This window comes from Macaca fascicularis, chromosome 9, assembly GCF_037993035.2.
Source record: "Macaca fascicularis isolate 582-1 chromosome 9, T2T-MFA8v1.1".
NCBI lineage: Eukaryota > Metazoa > Chordata > Mammalia > Primates > Cercopithecidae > Macaca > Macaca fascicularis.
The window spans coordinates 54,408,869-54,426,374 of NC_088383.1; positions in this window are offsets into that span (position 1 = coordinate 54,408,869).

The following is a 17,506-nucleotide window of genomic DNA, read 5'->3' on the forward strand; positions in this document are numbered from 1 at the left end:
ATCAGAATCGCCAGAGGGCTTGCTGAAACACAGATGGAGGGGTATCCCGGAGTTTCTGATTTGGTAAGTTTGGGGTAAAGCCTGAGAATCTGAATTTCCAGCAACTTCTCAGGGGATGCTGATGTTGCTGCTTTGGGAACCATATTTTGGTTCAGAAAACTGAATTCATTGGCAGCATCAGGATAATCAATCCAACACATATGTCCCTTACCCTGTGCAATAATGCGATGAGTATAATAATCAATCTTATCCAAATGAAGACGCCTATTGAGCTGGGGGATTGACAAGAATGAAACACATGATACTCTAGATAGCTAACACGTTCAATGTGGGTGCCACAAGCAAACACTTTCTAGTCAACTTCTGCTTCCCCACACAGGATTTTATGCTAAGATCAGTATTGCTTAAGATGGATAACTCCAGATTTCATGCCTGTGCTGTGGATGGAAAGCATCATGTGTTCAGAGCAGCTTCTGGCTTCCTGGCAGCCGTGGGTGTGCGTTAGCATGGTGCAGGGTCTAGTGCTGCCCTTCTGGAGCCGAAGAGAACCTGGCTGTCGCTGGTAACCGTATGACTCTAAAGACCAAAGTGTGACCCCCTGACCCTCCCGTGGGCTGCACCCAAGCAGAGCTCTCATCCTTATGTTTTTGTGTGGTGCCTGCTGCTCCCAGAGTCTGCCACTCCTTACAGCTTTGTGTCTTTGCCTCAAGGGCCACAAGATGCTTTTGCTCAAAAAGCACCCCAATCAGCTGCACCCAAGCTGGTCTGTCTGTGCCATTACTACCACCCAGGATCCTGCCATTAGGGCTCAGTGTTTTGAAGTATAGCAGGTGACATTTCTTTGCATGACCACCCTTGGTCACTATGAATTTGCCACTGAGTGACTTGATTCAGTATGCTAGGGAATTCAAGGCTTTTCTCCTCTGGAAAGCACTTTATATGCAAAAAAAAAAAAAAAAAAAAAGGTCATTTGTAGTTACAGTGATTAATTATGTTTGTTTTCTGGACAAAAACACAAGGTGGATAATGAACTTATTACATATTACCATAAGAGTTTGAAGTTCAAAAGTATACTAATGATAACTGGCTTCACAGATTTTATGGGATTTCACCCAAAGCAGCTATTAAAGGAGTGAATTACAGTAGTTCTAAGTTATTTAAACATAAAGTTTATGAAACAGTGAAATTCTCATTTAGAAGGTTCTACATGTTCCTCAAGGTAAACGTAAAATATCAAAATATCTAAGCATCTACCCCAAAAAGGCCAACAAATAATAGCTTTATAAGTAACAAAGTTCTCCAAATATTATTAGCTTTATAAATAACAAAGGTAATGCTGCTTTCAGTTAATAAACAACAAGTATTTACTGAGAACCTGTGCCCCGAAAGCACATGCTCACTCTATCCTAGTATGAGCCGCCTCAGGATTCTATAGCCTAAGTCACTTTAGTAAACAAAAAAAATCCCTGGCTTAACTCACTGCAACACAATGGTCCTACTCTTTCAGCAGCAATGTGAAAAATCAATTACATGAAAATTAGAGGAAAAAGTATAAGCAATTAATAAGGTAGATTTTAAAGTATAAAGCCAAACATGCAAAAATATATGCTCCTGAGCTATAAAAGGTGTGTACGCATAACCAAACAAATCTCCTGAAAAACTGACAAGCATAGATTTCTTCTCCTCCGAGGATATAAAAATTAATTTCTGAATCTTGTGTTAACTTCCAAAGCATCTTCAGGAGGATATATGAATTCTGAATTCTTGCAGGAACACTGCTTCTAAATTGACTCCAGTTCTGATGTGCTACCCCTCCAGCAAAGCCGTACTTGAATAAAGAGCTTTAATTGGGGAGCTGGGAGGGAGAAGCAGCACCGAGAGGAAAGGAAATGGCATTCAATGGCATTCAGTGGCATGGGGAGGAAGTGACACCCAGCGAAGGGTAAGAAAAGGAAGAGTAGGAAAATTGTCCAGGAAATTCCAAAACACTGGGAAGAGAGAGAAAGAGAATATGAAAAAAAACTTCAATCCATCAATGGAGAAAAACAAGCTCAGTGTTATAAAAGGAGTGATCTAGGCTCTTTTATGTGAGTACATGTCTTTATTATGTATAATATGTATGAATGTATATCTACACGTAAGCCTCGATTATTAGCATTACGTGGTAGACAGTAAGCAAGTCACATTCTATCTTGCACTCTTACACACACACATAAAAAGCATGTTTTGCCATTAGTTTCTGCCTTCTTTTACAATTAAGAATTAATCTAGCTGGGTGCAGTGGCTCACACTTGTAATCCCAGCACTTTGGGAAGAAGCTGAAGTGGGTGGGTTACTTGAGCCCAGGAGTTTCAGAACAGCCTGGCCAATGGGGCAAAATACCACCTCTACAAAAAATTAGCTTGGCATGGTGGTGCATGCCTGTAGTCCCAGCTACTCAGGAGTCTAAGGTGGAAATATCACTTGAACCTGGAGGTTAAGGCTGCAGTGAGCTGAGATTGTGCCACTGCACCAGCCTGGGCAACAAAGAAAGACCCTGTCTCAAAACAAAAACAAAAACAAACAAAAGGGAATTAATCCAGCAAGAGGACAAAACTGGACTGCTTCTCTTCCTACTGGACCTTATCTTTAGGGTCACTGCATGAGGAGGGCAGGAAGGGGAGGAAAAGGAAGAGGCCCAGGGCTAGGAAAATCCACCAAATCCACATGGGAGCTTTGATCTTTCCCTCTGAACTAACACAACTATGGCTTTTAACCTTAGGAACTGTCCCTGTTCTTCTATTGGAATGAGTAAGGATCCAGAGCCACAGGAACACTTCGTCCATGGTGCTCCTAGCTTGACCTGATGGGACATCTCAAGTGCACACACACATCACTTGCAGAGACAGCAGGGGACATGGTGGAGCAGCCACTTGGAGGCCGTGCAGAAAGCTCTGTCTTTCCCTCCTTCTGGTCATTTAACCACTTTACACCTGTTTCCTCCACGTGATACAGAGTGAGGGTTCAACAAATTTGCTCTTTCCCTTTCATCTCCTGCTGAAGTTATTACATAGGTGTTGTTCTTGATGGTCCCACAGGCTGTGGGGTGCCTTGTATTTCTTTCCACACAGGGCTGGTTCAGTTGGATGAAAAGGAGGGCTTCACAGAGAAAGATGAGCATTTATCTCAACTTTCTGAAGGATGAGCAAAATTCAGAGAGAGAGGTAGGAACTTCAGATTTTAGAAAAAATCAGGTGACTAGAACAAAGAATATTTAGGCAGGGGGAAAAAAAAGCTAAAGAAATAGCAAAAAATTAGACAAAAGAGGGTTCAGACTGAAAACAGCAAAATGCAAGGTCAATGAGTTGGTTAACTGGTTATCAATTGTATTCAAGTGGTTTTGGCTTACGAAGCTAAAGAAGAAAACGAAAAATGGAAATGGGAAAGGTATTCCCTTTAAAAAAATCTGCATGTGCCCACACCATGTTCCATTCAAGCCTGGGAGCTACAGGATTACAAATTCTTATTTAACCAAATGTAAATTTAAGCAGATTAATAAGGAGGCACTTAGCAACATTTTTAAAGAAGCCATCAAGAATGAGTTCTGTGATGCATTAAAAATCATCTAAAGTTTCATACAAATTTCCAAGAAGCATCTCCTTTAAGAAATAGCATCACTAGACCAAGGCAGACAGATTGCTTGAGTCCAGGAGTTCAAGACCAACCTGGCCAACATGGTGAAAGCCATCTCTACTAAAAACAAAAACTAGCTGGGCATGGTGATGCACGTCTGTAGTCCCAGCTACTAGGGAGGCTGAGGCAGAAGAATCGCTTGAACCTGGGAGATGGAGATTGCAGTGAGCCGAAATCGTGCCACTGCCTTCCAACCTGGGTGACAGAGTAAGACCCTGTCTCAAAAAAAAAAAAAAAAAAAATTGCATCACTATGTTCACACTGCCTGCAAACATATTAGTGTTATCTTTACCCAACTCTGGAATTTCTAAATCTGAGCTACATGGACCTCTAAAGAACTCATGGATGAACACAATGGGATCCATAAGCCTGCTGAAATTAGAACCATCACATGCACTTCTCTACGGATCAGGGTTGTAGTTTTCACTCTATTATTTTAAAAAGTCAGTGACTTAAGAAAAGTTAAGAAGGCCAAGCACAGTGGCTCACAGTGGCCTGTAACTCCAATACTTTGGGAGGCCAAGGAACGAGGATCACTTGAGCCCAGGAGATCGAGTCCAGCCTGGGGAAATTAGCCAGGCATGGTGGTGCACATCCATCTGGGAAGCTTGCTTGAGCCCAGGAGTTTCAGGTTACAGAAAGCTAGGATCATGCCATTGTACTCCAGCCTGGGTGATAAAGACACTATCTCTAAAAAATAAAAACATAAAAAAAGAGAAGAGATGTTCTAGAAGAATGCATGTACCTAAGTATCGCACTTCTTAGTGTATCTTCTCTAACATCCTGCACACATACTCACATGTACACACACACCAAGTTATTTAGGAGAGAGTGCATCAACTGAAAATCTATGTATAATATTTTGCTATTACATCAATTCTGTTTGATAGACATTCTATCATCAATAGCAAAAGAAACCTTTTTCAGGATCAGCCGCGAACATGGGCTAATTAGGAGTTGCAAAGTGACAGACTTACACTCCCCCGTCTTATTTTCTCCACAGCCTGCCACCATTCTGAAGTTCTCACGCTTGCAGTGGTTCCTTTTAAAAATATACGGTTGAAGAATTAGCGTGTTAGCTAGCTTCCACTTAGCACAGAACAGGACCTCAAGAAAAAGGATTCTGGAACAGGTACATTTTGGTTGGTGGGGCTGAGAACAAAGAGAATGGGGGCAGGGGGTGGCCACAGTCTACAAGCTGAGGATAGATAAGATGCCATCAGGCGGACACTTCTTTGACTTCACCCACTGGTCTTGGGTTGCACTGCTTCTGGGTCCCTGGGTCAACAGATCCTCCCATGGGAGGATCTCAGGAGCTCACTCACTAAAGCCAAAAATAGCAACATATGCCCAATTGCAAGAGATTTCTGCTACTCTCCCTTCTGCCACCCTCCACCCTATCAAATGAAGAGAACATTCCATGCTCATAGATAGGAAAAATCAATATTGCTAAAATGGCCATACTTCTCCAAATTTACAGATTAAATGCTATTCAGTGCATTGAATGTTATAACCCAGATTCTAACCCTGTGCCATGTGTAAGTGGCCAGTGTGGAAGAACTCAGATACGCTCCTTAAAAAATACTGAGGTCGAAATAATACCACACATCTACATCTTTGACAAACCTGACAAAAACAAGAAATGGGGAAAGGATTCCCTATTTAATAAATGGTGCTGGGAAAGTAGAAAGCTGAAACTGGATTCTTTCCTTACTCCTTATACAAATATTAATTCAAGATGGATTAGAGACTTAAATGTTAGACCTAAAACCATAAAAACCCTAGAAGAAAACCTAGGTAATACCATTCAGGACATAGGCATGGACAAGGACTTCATGTCTAAAACACCAAAAGCAATGGCAACAAAAGCCATAATTGACAAATGGGATCTAATGAAACTAAAGAGCTTCTGCACTGCAAAAGGAACTACCATCAGAGTGAACAGCCAACCTACAGAATGGGAGAAATTTTTTGCAATCTACTCATCTGACAAAGGGCTAATATCCAGAATCTACAAATAACTCAAACAAATTTACAAGAAAAAAACAACCCCATCAAAAAGTGGGCAAAGGATATGAACAGACACTTCTCAAAAGAAGATTTATACAGCCAACAGACACATGAAAAAATGCTCATCATCACTGGCCATCAGAGAATGCAAATCAAAACCACAATGAGATACCATCTCACACCAGTTAGAATGGCAATCATTAAAAAGTCAGGAAACAACAGGTGCTGCAGAGGATGTGGAGAAATAGGAACACTTTTACACTGTTGGTGGGACTGTAAACTAGTTCAATAATTGTGGAAAACAGTGTGGCGATTCCTCAAGGATCTAGAACTAGAAATACCATTTGACCCAGCCATCCCATTACTGGGTATATACCCAAATGATTATAAATCATGCTGCTATAAAGACACATGCACACGTATGTTTATTGTGGCACTATTCACAATAGCAAAGACTTGGAACCAAACCAAATGTCCATCAGTGACAGACTAGATTAAGAAAATGTGGCACATACACACCGTGGAATACTATGCAGCCATAAAAAAGGATGAGTTCGTGTCCTTTGTAGGGACATGGATGCAGCTGGAAACCATTATTCTCAGCAAACTATGTCAAGAACAGAAAACCAAACACCACATGTTCTCACTCACAGGTGAGAATTGAACAATGAGATCACTTGGACACAGGAAGGGGACCATCACACACTGGGACCTATTGTGGCGAGGGGGTGAGGGGAGGGATAGCATTAGGAGATATACCTAATGTAAATGATGAGTTGATGGGTGCAGCACACCAACATGGCACAAGTATACATATGTAACAAACCTGCACATTGTGCTCATGTACCCTAGAACTTAAAGTATTGAAAAAAAATAACACTGAGGTCTCAGGACAGGTATAGTGGCTCATGTCTGGAATCCTAGTGTGTCCACAGTTCGTGGGTTCTTAGTCTCGCTGACTTAAAGAATGAAGCTGAGGACCCTCGAGATGAGTGTTACAGTTCTTAAAGATAGTGTGTCCGGAGTTTGTTCTTTCAGATGTTCAGACGTGTCCAGAGTTTCTTCCTTCTAGTGGGTTCGTGGTCTCACTGACTTCAGGAGTGAAACCGCAGACCTTCACCGTGAGTGTTACAGTTCATAAAGGTTGCGCTTCGGGAATTATTTGTTCCTCCCGTCTGGAGTTGTTCCTTCCTGCTGATGGATTCCTTGTCTTGCTGGCTGCAGGAGTGAACCTGCAGATCTTCACAGTGAGTGTTACAGTTCTCAAAGGGGGCGCAGACCCAGAGTCAGCAACAGCAAGATTTACTGTGAAGAGCAAAAGAACAAAGCCACCACTGCTTAGAAGAGTACCTCCTCAGGTTGCCACAGCTGGCTTGGGTGGCCTGCTTTTAGTCCTTTATCTGGCCCCACCCACATCCTACTGATTGATCCATTTTGCAGAGAGCTGATTGGTCCATTTTGACAGAGTACTGATTGGTGTGTTTACAAACCTTTAGCTAGACACAGAGTGCTGATTGGTGCGTTTACAATCCTTTAGCTAGACACAAAATTCTCCAAGTCCCTCATCCGATTAGCTACACACAGAGCTCTGATTGGTGTGTTTACAATCCTTTAGCAAGTCACAAAAGTTCTCCAAGTCCCCACCTGTCAGAGAAGCCCAGCCGGCTTCACGTCTCACTGGCACTTGCTTGGGGACTTTGCAGTACCTAGCCCCAGCAGCCCAGAGGGAGCTCATCCCAGACAATCAAGAGGAAAACAAGGGAAGCGCGGAAGAGAGGGAGACCTGGTATGTATCATGGCCAAGGATCCCGCAAAGAGGGAACGGCGGTCCACGCATGGGATTCAGCCTTCGATCAAGTCCAGCAGGTGCTGGCTGGCCGCACTGAGTGTGGGTCTTGCGGAGCCGGCGCCCACCGGGAACCCGCGCTGGGCCGCGAGAGCCGCGCGCAGCCCGGGCTCCCGCCCGCGCGGCTCCCTCCACACCTCCCCGTGAGCAGAGGGAGCCGGCTCTGGCCTTGGCCAGCTCCTGAGAGGGGCCCCCACAGCGAAGCGGCGGGCTGAAGGGCTCCTAGAGCGGGGCCAGAGCGGACGCCGAGACCGAGGAGGCGCCGAGAGTGAGCTAGGGTTGCTAGCACGTTGTCACCTCTCACTAGCACTTTGGGAGGCCGAGGTGGGTTCTCTGGAGTTGGAGACCAGCCTGGGCAAGCTCAGCAACAGAGGGAGACTCCATCTCAAGAAAAAAAAAAAAAAAAAAAAAAAAAAAGACACGGTGTAAGAAAAGGGCAGGCAGCACCATTGCAAGCTGGAACCAGAATGATATCACCCCTGAGAGGTCCTTCTTTTTGAAAATCGCATTGTCTCTTATGAATCCTGATGTTCTGAAAAAAATATGTGAGCTACTTTGGCTAAGTTGCAAATGATGGTAGAGTAAATTCTCAAGACTGTATTTTCATGCTGTTTCCTCTCTTTCAACGTAGGAGACAATGACTTGGCCCAGCAGCTAGCAGTTCTCTGGCAGAGAAATCCCTGGGCCCAGCCGGTCTATGAGAGAGTACATGTTCATCCGCTACACCTCGGACTGCAGTGTAACCAGGGCAGGCTTCAATGCATCCTTTCACAAGAGTAATGAGTTTAAATATTTTTTTGATACCATTTTATCCCATCTCGTCTCATTTCCTCTCTCTTTCTCTCTTCCTAATATTTTTGGGCACCAGGACACAAGGCAAGTCAGAGGACATGGATCTCTGCCCAGGCTCTGGATGGCTGGCTCCCCTTATGTCAATGCTGAGTCCTGATCCAAAGCACTGTAGCCAAGTCCAAAAGTGTCCTGCTTCAGGTCTCTGGGTGGGGCATCGTCACTCTAGAAGAGGTATGTCCATGGAATGCATGAGACAGAGCTTTAAAGCATTTTTTTCAGCCTAGCTGAGGGCTGGAACTAGAGCACCGCTCATATCCGTAACTCATCGAAGGAGCAAAACATCATCATTGATCCTTATAAATCACTTGGTTAAAGTCATCCATTTGAGGGTTGGCAGGAAGAGTTTGTTACTCTTGAAATATGAACTTGATGAGTGAAAAACAGGCACCATATATGGGATGCCATCTTGCGCAGTATGATTGAGACTTTTCAAACTTGACATGTGAAGTCCAGTAATAGCCTTAAATCCAAACTAAATGAAAGATAATAAAGTAGTCCATAGAGGAGTGAAAGACTCCCATGTTTTTAACTGAAAAACATAATTTTAAAGTAGATTCTCAACCTAACATTAAAAATTAATCTAATATTTCCTGCATGCTTTTATATACCTTTTATAAAGTAGGGAGCAACTGATGATAAATTGTGTTCCTCACGCTCAAGAGAGGCAGGCTGCATTGTGGCTTAAGAGCATGGGCTTTGCAATTAGACCTAAGATAAATTTTCATGCTGCAATTTAACTAGCTGTGTGAGCTGTCTACCCTTCCTTGCTGATGAGCTTCTAGTCCCTGATGACTGGAGAATTAATCATGTATATATTAATATGTATGGCAGCTCATTATACATACATACATGTATACATATGTATGTATATAGTGAGGGTAGAACCACTGTAATTGATTCATATGTGTGCATATATGTGTGTGTATATACATATATAATATATATAAATATGTATGTGTATCTATGAGTGTGTGTGTATGTGTGTGTGTGTGTGTGTGTGTATTTGGCAGCTCCTTGTCTAGAATGTATTTCAAATTTAACCTGTGATATAATGGACTTTGGAGACTCATAAGCAGGGAGGATGGGTGGGGTATGAGGGATAAAAAACTACATATTGGTTGTAATGTATACTAGTCAGGTAACAAGTGCACTAAAATCTCAGACTTCACCAGTATGCAATTCATCCATGCAACCAAAAACCACTTGTACCCCAATTAGATAGATAGATAATCGATAACAAAAAAATTAACCTTTGAAAACTGAACACTTTATTCCCACCCTTTTCCATGTCACCCCTGCCCATAATTCCATACTCCTCACAATGTTAGCAAATGGAAAGTACATTTTTCTCATTATTTAAGTCAAAAATCTTGAAGTTATTTTTGACTTTTCTGTTTGTCTCACACTTAACCATCAACAAATCACTCTGGCTGTACCCTCACAATGTATCTAGATTGCAACCACGCCTCTCCATTTCTGTTGCTACCAGCCTAGCCCTTGTGCCTATCATCTCTCCTTGGCCTCAGGCAGTCCCCTTTTTATTGGACACTCTGCTCCTGCCCTTCCCTGCCCTCCACTCCTTACAGTCTAAGGACTGCACATAGAGTGATATTTTCAAACGTAAGTGAGATCATGCCATTCTGATGCCCAAAACCCTTCGTCTTCCTCTTCTTACTCAGAATAAGTCTTTTCAGTTTCCTGCATGACCTGGACATGCTACCTTTGGAATCTCTCATTCTGCCTCATCCATTCTGACTTCCATGATGTACCTTTACCACATCAAGCCTTTACACTAACTGTTTTCTGAACTGGAATGTTTTCTCCCACATAACCATCTGGCTTGATTCTTTATTTCATTAATGTCTCTGCTAAGATGTTACTCCAATGATGTGGCTTTTCTAACTTAACTCTCACAATAAGGTACCCTTCTCCCTCCTCCCATCCATTTTTCTTTATAGAATTTATCACCATCTCACATATTATGTATTTGTTTATTGTATGTCTTCCCCATCTACAAAGAAATCTTTATGAAACAGGTAATTTGTCTTCATTACTTACCTCTATATCCCATATCTCAACAACCACCACAAACTGGGTAGCCAACAGCACGTGCTCAATACATACTTGTTATACTGACCATTTCCTACGCTCTGGCTATATTTTCAAGCATTTTTATTGCCTACACTTTGAAAACCCCCCAAGGAAACTAAGAAAGCATAAAAATCCAGTTGCCAATCCTATTCAAGTAACCTACCTTTGTTTCTTTGTGGGAAGGCTGCGGTGGATATTTGCATGCAGACAAGGGATCATCACATCCCCCAAGTATCTGGAGACCTATTCATCCAACCTCAACTGTTCTTGGGACGTCCTGGTCCAAAGTGGCCTGACCATTGCTGTTCATTTTGAACAGCCTTTCCAGATTCCAAATGGAGATTCTTCTGGCCACCAGGGTGATTACTTCGTGGTAGGTCTTGCTTGCTACCCTTTCTAATTACGTTTTCCATAGACTTTACTCAGAAAACAAAGTGATAATTTTTCTCTCCTGGACATAAATGGGTAAGAATTACGTACTCCTTCTTTTGCAATGTAAAGGAGTTGATGTGATTTTAATTTGTCTTTCTTGCTAAGAAATGGTCCTGATATTCTCCACTCGTTGGAGCCTGTGGAGGGAATGGTCATTTTTGTGGCAGCCGTGCTTCACCGACTCTGTTCACCTCGGATAATCAAATGTTTGTTCAGTTAATTTCTGATTATAGACCGTGGCTGCCTGCAGGACTTCGTGGCTGCCCAGGTTCTGGTTTCCATTTGGAGCCGCGCTGTGAGTCAGAACACCTGGGCGCCGAGAGTAGGCAACTGCCTGAGGTGACCGACCAAGGAGGAGGGTAGTCTGGGACACCTGGAAGGGCCACAGCATGCCGATGACCCTCGCCAGGACCTCATTTGACCCGAACAAGCACCGACCCATCGAGACCTCCTCGGTGCACAGCGACAGCCCGAAAGGTCCTGATGAGGCCATAGGACCAGCAGTCACTTACCTGGCCGCCCAACCTGGGTCGAGCCCTTCCCACAGCCCCAAGCGAGGCAGGGTCCTCGCAGCACCCAGTCTGCTCTACCTCCTTCACCCAGGGGTGGCTGCAATGGGAAACGCCTCAGAAAAGAGGTCCAAGTACCCCTAGGAGGCTGGGGACGTCCATGGAGAGTCCTCCCGTCTCAGAGCCCATTATGGAGGCACGACAGGGAGCCTTTCCCTGCGCGCGGTCAGGCTGCCCTGGAAAGCTCCCTGTGCGACCAGCTGACCTGTGGCTCCCAGACCGCTGGGGAGCAGCAGCCCCCCTGTCTGCTGAGTGAGAACCTTTGGGACGGACCCCCTCAGGCAGCTCCATGGCAGGGAGTTCTACCCCCAGCAGGATTCTGCCATGGAAAGCACGCTGGCCAAGGCTCTGTGAGGCACTGCCCTCGGGGGCCACGGAGGGATGGACCCTGAACTGGACACTACTGTGTCTGGAATTGGTGGGTTCTTGGTCTCACTGACTTCAAGAATGAAGCCACTGACCCTCACCGTCAGTGTTACAGTTCTTAAAGATGGTGTGTCGGGAGTTTGTTCCTTCAGACTCGGATGTGTCTGGAACGTCTTCCTTCTGGTGGGCTAGTGATCTCACTGTCAGGACTGAAGCTGCAGACCTTTGTGGTGAGCATTACAGCTCTTAAAGGCAGCCTGGACCCAAAGAGTGAGCAACAGCAAGAATTATTGCAAGGAGCCAAAGAACAAAGCTTCCACCAGTGTGGAAGGGGACCCTATTGGATTGCTGCTGGCTCCGGCTGCCTGCTTTTATTCTCTTATCTGGCTCCACCCACATCCTGCTGATTGGTCCATTTTACAGAGAGCTGATTGGTCTATTTTACAGAGAGCTGATTGGTCCGTTTTGACAGAGTGCTGATTGGTGTGGTTACAATCCTTGAGCTAGACACAGAGTGGCAGAGTGCTAGTTACCTAGATACAGAGTTAGCTAGATACAGAGTACCAATTGGTGTATTTACAAACCTTGAGCTAGACACAGAGTGCTGATTGGTGTATTTACAAACCCTGAGCTACACAGAGTGCTAATTGGTGCACATACAATCCTCTGGCTAGATATAAAAGTTATCCAAGTCCCCATCCAGTTCAGGAGCCCAGCTGGCTTCACCCAGTGGATCCTGCACCAGGGCTGCAGGTGGAGCTGCCCACCAGTCCCCAGCCGCACCTGTACTCCTCAGCCTTTGGGCTGTCAATGGGACCGGGCGCCATGGAGCAGGGGGCAGCGCCCACCAGGGGAGGCTCAGGCTGAACAGGAGCCCACCACAGGGGGAGGAGCTCAGACATGGCGGGCTGCAGGTCCCAAGCCCTGTCCCCCTAGGAGACAGCTAAACCCAGGGAGAATTTGAGTGCAGTGCCAGCGGGCCGGCACTGCTGGGGGACCCAGCACAACCTCCACAGCTGCTGGCCAGGGTGCTAAACTCCTCACTGCCCTGGGCTTGTGGTGCCAGCCGGCCGCTCCATGTGCAGGGCCCACAGAACCCGTGCCCGCACCTGTGCCCGCCGGAACTCGCACTGGCCCGTGAGCACGATGTGCAGCCCTGGTTCCTGCCCGGGCCTCTCCCTCCACACCTCCCCACAAACAGCAGGAGGCAGCTTCGGCCTCAGCCAGCCCAAAGAGTGGCTCCCACAGTGCCGTGGCAGGCCGAAGGGCTCAAGCACTGCCAGAGTGGACGCCAAGGCCAAGGAGGTGCCGAGAGTGAGGGCTGCTAGCACATTGTCACCTCTCAATCCCCCCTCTAAACAGGACACCCCAACTGCTGTTGGGAATATGGCCAATGACCGCTCTAGCTACTTCCTGCTGGATAGAGGCGATGAAGGGGCCCTGCAGTTGTAGTGTCCTCCCGAGGGGAGCTCTCTAGGCCAGGGAAAGTGCCAGCGGGTGGTCCAGGGGTCCTCAGTAGAAGTCGTTAGTTGAGTTCATTTGTGGTTCCATTTGTAAGACCATCTGTAGCTTGATGGCCTTGATTCTAGAGGAAGCAAATTTGACGAGAAGGTTAAAGATACAGGGCCCAAAGGCGAGTAACAGCAAGATGGCTGCCACAAGACCTAGAAAGGGGAGAAGCCATGTTGCCCAACTCCAGAGGTTGGTATAAGAATTTGAAAGGTGTTGTCTGATTTCAGAAGCCTTTTCCTGTAAATGCCAGGTGGCATCTCCTACTATCCCTGACTGGTTAGTGTAAAAACAACACTCTTCCCCTAAGAAGGCGCAGAGTCCTCCTTTCTCAGCAGTGAGGTGGTCTAGGCCTCAGCAGTTTTGGAGAGTCACTGATGCTAAAAGTCTGTTTGGGATGTGAAGTAAGGATAGATTTCGCTATTTCTTGCAAACTGTCTGAGAAATTCTTTCAGAGTGTGTGGTAGTAAGATAATGAAGTAGATAAACCAGCTATTCTGGTTCCTGTAGCAGTAGCCATTCCTAACCCAATAAGTAGGGGTATTAGTTGTACGGCTCTGCACTGACAGACTTGAGCTTTAAGGGACACTGATAAGGTCTGATTTCCTGGGGCAATATTAATGTTGAGACTTAGAAAGACTAAGGTGCAGGTGCCTGTCCAGTTAGTGGGGAGGCAGATATAGGTTGATGTTCCACATAAGAAGAATATACCTTGACTGGGTATACAGAACTTTACCCTGGTTTTTAAAGGAATAGGGTATGCTGTTTTTTCTTTACTACTTCCATCTCTCTTTCTTTCTCTTCGACTTCTCCTTTGTCTCTCTTTCTCTCTGACTCCCTGTTTGTCTCTTTGTCTCTTTCCTTCTTTGACTTTCTGTCTCTCTGTCTCTTCCTCTGTCTCCTTCTCTTTATCTCTCCTGTTTCTTCTTCTCTCTTTCTCTGACTTCCTCTTTCTCTCTTTTCATCTTGCTGGTCTTTCCCAGCCTCTGCCAGCTGCTTATGCTGCTGTTTTCTCCTCTCCTTCCCATTTTGATGGCTTTGGCAGTGTAAGACTGACACCTTCTTGGGTATTTGCACTGCATGCAACAACTCTATAATTTCCTTGCAACATTTAATAGGGGTTCCTCCAGAGGTTAGGAACTCCCTTTCTTTCCATATTGCAGCATGGGCATGTAGGATTAGATAAGCATACTTGCTATCTATATACACATTTATTCTTTTTCCCTTTCCTGGCTCTAAGGCTCGGGTAAGTGCCACTAGTTCTGCTAACTGGGCACTGGTCCCTGGGGGAAGAGGCTTACTTTCAAGTACGGTTACATCACTAACTATGGCATAACCTGCCCTTGGTATCCCATTCTCCACAAATGAGCTTCCATTGGTATATAGGTTAAGGTCAGTATTAGATAAGGGGACTTCTAAGAGATCATGTTGGGCAGCATAAGTCTGGACTATAATTTGTTGGCAGTCATGACCAATTGGTTCTCCATCCTCTGGGAGAAAAGTGGGAGGGTTGAGGGCCACACACATATGTATTTGAAGCACCGGTCCCTCAAGGAGTAGTGCCTGGTATCTAAGTAGGCAGTTGTCTGATAGCCATAAACTTCCTTTGGCACCTAGTATACCATTTACATCACGAGTAGTCCAGACAGTGAGATCCTTTCCTTGTATTATCTTGATAGCCTCTGATACTAAGCCACTGCCGCAACTACCCATAAACAGTGAAGCCAGCCTTTTGCTACTACATCGATTTCCTTGCTTAGATATGCCACTGGTTGTGGGACTGTCCCACAAGTCTGAGTAAGGACTCCAAGAGCTATACCTGCTCTCTCTGTGACATATAGAGAGAAGTTTTGTCCTGTGGGAAGGCTTAAAGCTGGAGCTTGTACTAGGACCTGAAGGCTGTTTCTGCCTCTGGTTCCCATCCTACTAGATGAGCATTTGCCCTCTGGGTTTCCTTGATTAGAGTATAGAGGGGCCTGGCTATCTAGCTGTATCCGGGGATCCATAATCGGCAAAAGCCAGTAATTCCAAGGAACCCCCGCAACTGTTTTAATGTCTTAGGGTAAGGATAAGCCAGTATAGGCTGTATTCATTCCTTGATGAGGGCCCTGGTGCCCCTGGCTAAGATTAGGCCTAGATATTTGACCTGCTGTTGGCAAAGCTGGGCCTTTGACCTAGACACATTGTACCCTTGATTAGCTAGAAATTTCAAGAGATCTAGAGTAGCCCGCTGGCATGAGGCTTCTGAACTGGTAGCCAAAAATAAATCATCCACATACTGAAGGACCAGAGTTCCTGGACTTGAGAAGTGGCCTAGATCTTGGGCCAGTGCCTGACCAAACGAGTGAGGGCTATCCCTAAACCCTTGAGGCACGACGGTCCATGTAAGTTGGGACGTGTGGTCTGTGGGATCCTCAAAGGCAAAGAGAAACTGGGAGTCAGAGTGCAGGGCAATACAGAAGAAGGCATCCTTGAGGTCCAGAACAGTGAACCATTCTGCTTCCTCTGGTATTTGAGAGAGCAAGGTATAGGGGTTGGGTACAACTGGATATAGAGGAATTACTGCCTCATTGATGGGCCTAAGATCTTACACTAGTCTCCACTGACCATTTGGTTTTTGTACTCCTAGAATTGGGGTGTTGCAAGGACTGCTGCATTTCCTTACTAAGCCTTGAGCTTTTAAATGTTTAACAATATCCTGTAATCCTTTATGAGTTTCAGGTCTTAAGGGATATTGCCTTTGATAAGGAAAAGTGGTGGAAATTTTTAACCTGATTTGGACTGGGTAGGCATTTTTTGCCCTTCCAAATTGTCCTTCTAATGTCCAGACTTCAGGGTTGGTTTCCTTCTCAAGTAGGGGACAATAAATTGGTAACTTGTTCCCCATATTCATGTATTATTATTAGCCTTGGCTAATATGTCCCTCCCTAATAAGGGTGTGGGACTTTCAGGCATAACAAGAAAGGCATGTGAAAAGAGCAAAATCTCCCAATTACAACTGAGGAGATGGGAGAAATACCTGGTTACAGGCTGTCCAGGATCTCCTGAATGGTAACGGACCTTGAGGACAGTTGTACAGGACAGGAGATTAACACTGAGAAGGCCGCGCCAGTGTCCAGGAGGAAGTTAATTTCCTGGCCCTCAATGGTTAAGCGTACCTGGGGCTCAGTGAGGGTGATGACGAGTTGGCACTTGCCCTAGGCACCCTCAGTCCTGTTGTTGGATCATCTGGTTGGGGGCTTCTGACCCAGAGAACCTTCACCCTCTGGGGCAGTGCACCTTCCAGTGATTGCCTCGGCATAGTGGACATGGACAAGGGGGCAGCTTGTTTCTCATTGGACAATCTTTTTTAAAGTGTCCTAGTAAACCACACTGAAAACAAAGCCTACTGAGTGATTGGCCTGCTCCATTTTCTGTCCTCTCTGAACCACCAAGGTTTGTTTGTCTGAAGGCCATGACTAAGTCTGTGGCCTTTCTCTGATCCCGTTTTTCCTTTTGAACCTGTTGCTCTTGGTCCCTATTATAGAATACTGAGATTGCCAGGTTTAATAAAGCCTCCAAATTTTGTTCAGGGCCCAGGGCTTGCTTTTGAAGCTTTCTCCTGATATCTGCAGCTGACTGGGTAATAAACTTATCTTTTAGAATCAACTGACCCTGAAGTGATTCAGGTGACAGGGGAGTATATTTTCTTAAGGCCTCCCGTAGCCACTCGAGGAAGGTAGAAGGATTTTCTTCCTTTCCCTGAGTTATGGTGGACATCATTGCATAATTCATTGGCTTTTTCCTAATTCTCCTTAGTCCTTCTAGAACACAGGTCAACAGATGTTTACGACTCCAGTCTCCATGATCTGAGTCAAGGTCCCAGTGGGGAGCCATACTGGGGATGGCTTGCTGACCAGTAAGGAATTTATCCCTTTCTTCAGCTGTCATTCTATCATTTACTTGACTAAGATACCAGGTATCTCAAAACTCTCAGACTGCAGCCAAAGCCGCATTCTTTTCATTAAAGGTCAGGGTTTGGTCTAACAATAGCATGACATCCCTCCAAGCGAGGTCAAAGGTTTGCCCTAGACCCTGTAGGACATCTGTGTACCTCTCAGAATCATCTGAAAACTTCCCCAGGTCTTCCTTGATCTGCTTTAAATCAGAGAAGGAGAAG